Below are 6,363 nucleotides of genomic sequence, written 5' to 3' on the forward strand. Positions count from 1 at the left end.
CGGAGTGCCATCACTATCAGGATGTGACTGAGATAGTGCATGGCATCCAATCTCCCCTTCATTAAGCTTCCCCCAGGGGTGATCTCAGAAACAACTATAGCGCAGTGTGATGTGACACTGTTAACTCGACAGCAACCTAATTCCACGTTTGCATGCATTTGTATATGTAAATTTATGCAATTCCAGGCTGGAATCCAACAATGACGTCATCAATATTTTCCTTTCTGTTGACCGTGGCTCAGTTCAGGTTCTCAGCTTTTCTCACCTGCTCGATTCCCATGATCGTTCAGCATCCTCCACGCCTTCTCCAACTCTCTCTATCACTCACTCTCCTGGCACAATTATCTTTTTCAGTGGCGAAGCCCATTTTCCATCCCTGCTTTAGAGCCTGCAAGGATCTTCTATTGCTCCAAATTAAAAAATAGTGTAAACTGATTTCTGCCTTGGCGCTTGCACTTCTATCTCTGGCCCCACCTCTCCTCTCTTAGTGGGCGCTCTGATGACTGGTCCTTTGCCTTGCTGGGGCCCCTTCTTGCCTTTGTGCACCTGAGACATGCCAGATGCTCTGTCCGTGTTAACTGCCTTTTGAGATCCTGCTTGTTCATTGCCCGTGACTTGTCTTTTTAGCCTCTAATGCTTGGAGAGTGCTTCTCACATGGATGTATTCAAGGACTGAATCCTGACCCGAAGCGGTGGCTTAAAGAAGTGGAGGTTATTTTTCTCATAACGAGATGTGCAAAAGCAGGCGGTCCTCAGCTGGGGAATGCATTCAATAATGACATGAGGGGCCCGAGGATGCTCTGCATTACTCCACCATCCCCAGTGTCTGGCTCGTCACTCTTGATTGCAAGATGGTTGTTGCATCATCTGCTTCCCAGATGGGACGCAAAAGACTTGCATTTGTTTCTGTACCTCTTTTCATGTCACAACAAGAGCCTTCCCAGAATACCCCCTAACAGACTTTTGTTTATATTTCATGAACCTGAACTGTATCGCAGAGCCATTGCTAGTTAGAAGGGAGACTGGATGAGTAACTCTTTAGTAAATAACTCTTTTCTAATCCATGGAGGGGCTGGGGTGAGGGTGGGGTCTCAGGATACTGCAGGCGTTGATTTGGTCTGGCTCACGGCGACTCCACATCTGTCAGCGTCAGACTATGCTTTTTGATTTTTTGTTGTTGAAGAATTCAACATTTTAGGAACAGAAAGTTTGCCTGGTTTCTTGCCTTGAATAATTCATTCAAGGAGCTCACTTAGTCCAACTTGATGAACCCTCTAGCCATTGTGTAAGTTGGAAGCATTGATGCCACACACTGAGGTCATAATTTGGGGTCAGGCTGTGCCACCTAGCCCACGTGGCAAAAAGTGAGACACTGTTGAGTTTTCACCGGTGACTGAAGTAAAGCTACTGGTGACTGACCGATCTCGCTTTGGGGGGTGGCCAAGACAAAAGGAAAGGGGCTTCATAGGCCTTTTAATGAACTAGATTGCCAGGCTTTTCTTTTGGGGTGCCTCTGGCTGGAGTTGAACCTCTTCCTAGCCAGCCTCCTTCACTATCTGCAGCACCATTATTACAGACTAGAGGAAGGGGAGGGGATGGCCTTAGGTGTCCTCAGTAGACTGAGAGTCCACTCCTGCAAGATAGCAATCGTCTATGAATTTCTGTCTTAAATCCCTGGTGCCTAGGACAGAACTCAGCCTCTGCTAGAGACTTATTTGAAATCGCATAAATATGTGGCAGCATGCCTGTGTGCAGTGTATAGCCACATTAGGAAAATTAAATTGAGCTGTCATTTTGCTTGATCAAACAGACGTGGGAGTTTTCATACAGCAATCTAATGAAATGAATAGGCACAAACACAAGGCAATGGGGGCTTGTGCTAGAAGGAAGAATCCTGGCAGTAGTTGGAAGTAAAACCTCAGATCCATTCTCCATCCTTCTCCATAGGTCACTATGTATCAAGGACTTTACTGATGGGAGGGGAGGACAGACTTGATGGCAAGTCAAGAGCTCACTTGGATGACAAATGAGGACTAGTGGCATGGAGTAGAAAAACCAAAGAAGCAAAACCAACTCAGTGCTATTGAATTGTTGTGGACCCATGGGGATCCTATAGGACAGGGTAGAACTGTCCCAGTGAGTTTCAGAGACTGTAAATAAATATATAACTTGTTGCTTGGTTTTACTCTGTCTTGTTTTTGTGTATGTTATTATCTCTGCAAGTCTGTCTAAATAAGATAGGCTGGATGAACAATCTGGAGAAGAAAACAATGGGACCGACAGTTCTGGGGGGGACATGGGTTAGGGGGAGGTGGGGGAAAAGGAAGTGGTGTAAACAAACTCAGGGACAAGGGAACAACAAGTGATCCAAATTGGTGGTGAGGTGGGTGTGGGAGGCCTGGTAGGGCATGATCAAGGGTAATGTAACAAAGAGGAATTGCTGAAACCCTGGTGGGGACTGAGCATGATAGTGGGACAGGAGGAAAGTCAAGGGAAATAGAGGAAAGAGCTGGGAGGCAAAGGACATTTATAGAGGTCTAGATAAAGACATGTACATAGGCAAATCTATTTGTATATGAGGATGGGGAAATAGACCTATGTGCCTATATTTATAGATTTAGTATTAAGGTAGCAGATGTACATTGGGCCTCTACTCAAGTACTCCCTCAATGCAAGAATACTTTCTTCTATTAAATTGGCATTCTTTGATGCTCACCTTCCGGGCACAACCGCTGAAGACAAAGTGGGTGAATAAGCAAATGTGGTGAAGAAAGCTGATGGTGCCCGGCTATCAAAAGGTATAGTGTCTGGGGTCTTAAAGGCTTGAAGGTAAACAAGCGGCCATCTAGTTCAAAAGCAACAAAGCCCACATGGAAGAAGCACACCAGCCTGTGCGATCACAAGGTGTCAAAGGATCAGGTATAAGGCATCATCAGAACAAAAAATCTTACCATAGTGAATGATGGGGGGAGTGTGGGGTGGAGACCCAAAGCCAATTTGTAGGTCACTGGAGATCCCCTTGCAGAGGGGTCTCGGGGAGGAGATGAGCCAGTCAGGGTGTGATGTAGCAACTCTGAAAAATACAATTTTCCTCTAGTTCCTAAATGCTTCCTCCCCCCACCCCACTATCATGATCAAAATTCTACCTTGCAAGTCTGGCTAGACCAGAGGAGGTACACTGGTACAGATAGGAACTGGAAACACAGGGAATCTAGGGCGGATAATCCCTTCAGGACCAATGGTGTGAGTGGCGATACTGGGAGGGTAGAGGGAGAGTGGGTTGGAAAGAGGGAACCGATGACAAGGATCTACATGTGACCTCCTCCCTGGGGGACAGACAACAGAAAAGTGGGTGAAGGGAGATGTTGGACAGGGCAAGATATGACAAAATAATAATTTATAAATTATCAAGGGCTCATGAGGGAGTGGGGAGTGGGGAGGGAGGGGAAATATTGAGGACCTGATGCCAGGGGCTTAAGTGGAGAGCAAATGTTTTGAGAATGAAGAGGGCAATGAATGTACAAATGTGCTTTATGCAATTGCTGTATGTATGGGTTGCGATAAGAGTTGTATGAGCCCCTAATAAAACGATTACAAAAAAAGAAAAATAAATAAATACATAATATTTTATTAGAAGCTCTAACAAATATTATTACAATTCAGAGTTCCATTAAATCAAGCACAATTGTACAATTGCTGTCATCATTTCCAATACATTTTCTTTCTTCTTGAACTCTTTGATGTCAGCCCCCCTTTATCCCTTCCCTACCCCACCCTATCACCCCCATGGACCCTGAGACTATAACTCTTTCCAGGGATAGAAAAGCCTATCTTTCTCCCATGGAGCAGCTAGTGGTTTTGAACTGCTGACCTTGTGGATCACAGCCCAACATGTAGCCACTATGCCACCGGGGCTCCTTATGGAGTAGAAGGGATTATGATAACACCAGAGAGAGGGAAACAAGCCTAGGAACAAGATAAATCCCACAAACTGGCATCCTCTACTGTTTTTTTGGCTTCTTAGGGGGAGGTACTTCATTTTTGTATGATGGGAACATTCCTATTTTGAGAAATATTGGAAATTTTTGGATTACACTGTAATTGGCTTTTGTTATCCAAACTCTTTAGTAAACTCAGCTTCACTCTTGAAGCTGTATGAGGTGATGTGGTGGGGGAAGTCTTTGAAGCATGAGTGGGCTTTCCCATATCCCCCTCCTCAGAGGTCAACCTGGCAGTGGCAGCATTTCATGGATTTAGATAATCTTGATCTTGCTGGCTTGTGGCCAACAGTGACAGTCGTGGTGGCCAACAGCAGCACAGACAAAAGCAAGATGGAATACACTGCCAAGAGCATGACTCAGGACCAAACTTGTGCTTGGACGAGAGCCTTCTAATTTCCATAAGAACAAGTGTGAGGAGGGTGCAAGACCGGGCAGTGTTTCATTCTATCGTACGCAGTATTGCCATGAGTAGGAACCAACTCACTGGCACTTACAACAACAACATGCATCCCCTCCCCTCCATTCCAGAGCCTCTGTCCTCCAATCTATTTGGAAATGATAAGGCGTTCCTCCCAAGCAATTGAAACAAAACTCTCTTTATTTGCAGATGATATAATCCTGGATTCATGTATATTAAAGAAGATGTTAACTTCCAAAAAGGAAATTTAAAAATATCATTTATAACAACTACACAAAAGATGCAATATCTAGAGATAAATCTTTCCACAGAAACAAAAGACTTATACAAAGATAATGAAGCACGAGAAATGAAGAGATTTACACAAATGGAAGAATGTCCTATGCCCCTAGATAGGAAGACTAAATTAAGTGAAAATATCAATATTACTAAAAATGTTTTATAAATTCAATGCAATTCCTATCCAAATCCCAGCACAATTCTTCAAAGAAATGGAAAAACTAACCACCAACTTTATATGGAAATAAAGAAACTCAAGATAAACAAAACACTGTTAAAAAACAAAGCAAAGTTGGAGGCCTTTCACTCCCACACTTTAAAATCTACTATACAGCCACAATAATCAAAACAGCTTGGTGTTGGTACAACAATTGAGAAGCCAGAAATGCAACCCAATACCTCTAGACACCTGACCGTTAATGAAAGAGTAAAACAAAGTAAGTGGAGAAGAGATGGCCTCTTCAATACATGGTGCTGGAAAAACTGGACCTCCACCTGCAAAAGAAGGAAACAAGACCCATACCTCACATCAGGTACCGCAATCAAATTCAAGATGGATTAAAGACGTAAATGTAAATCCTAGAACCATCAAGACCATCAATGAAAAAATAGGGACAAACTTAAGGTTCTAATATAAGGCACAGATACTGATCATAATGAAAGATACCTATACTATAGAAGACAAAATAGAGGGCTAGGGTCTTCTAAAAATATGACATTTATGCAAATTAAAAAAAAGTCTTCATCCAAAGAGTTCAAAGAAAACCCACAGACTGGGGAAAATCTTTTTTAAGCATTGATAAATCAGATAAAGGGTTAATTTTTAAAAATCTATAGAAAACTACAACACTTTAATAAGAAAAATACAAATACCCCAATCAAAAATGGGCATAAAACATGAATAGGCAACTTACTGAAGATGACATCCAGGTGACCAACACTCATATGTGAAAATGGGTGTGTTCATTCGCAATAAGAAAAATAAAAATTAAAGCAACAATAAGGGTACGATCTCACACGGACACTCCTAGCACAACTGAAAAAACAATCACACCAGAAAACAACACATGTTGGACAGGATGTGGAGAGATTGGAACACTCATACATTGCTGAGGGGATTGTAGAAATACCCAGCCACTGTGGAAAACAGGACGGTGCTTCCTTAAACTCATGCAACTACAAATACCTGATGATCCCATCATCGCCCTACGTGTCCTATACGCTAAAGAAATATAGAACAAAACACACACAGACATGCTTATTGCAGCAATTTCCTTAATATAAAAATGTGACGATGGGTAAACAAGCATTCATACAATGGAATATTATGCATGCTTAGACAACAATGATGGGTTTGTCAAACACCTCAAGACACAGACACAGTTAGAGAACATTATGCAAACAAAATTAGTAAATTTTATAAAGACAAATTTTTTTAAAAGTCATTTTATTGGGGGCTCATACAACTCATCGCAATCCATACATACATCAATTATATAAAGCACATTTGTACGTTTGTTACCCTCATTATTCTTTTTAAAAAAAATTATTTTATTGAGGGGTCATACAATTATTATCACAGTCCGTACATCCATCCATTGAGTCAAGCACATATGTACACCTGTTGCCCTCATCAATCTCAAAACATTTGCCCTCTACTTTAGC

This window comes from Echinops telfairi, unplaced genomic scaffold (genome assembly GCF_000313985.2).
Source record: "Echinops telfairi isolate 266 unplaced genomic scaffold, ASM31398v2 ScPeMD7_7;HRSCAF=31, whole genome shotgun sequence".
Lineage (NCBI taxonomy): Eukaryota > Metazoa > Chordata > Mammalia > Afrosoricida > Tenrecidae > Echinops > Echinops telfairi.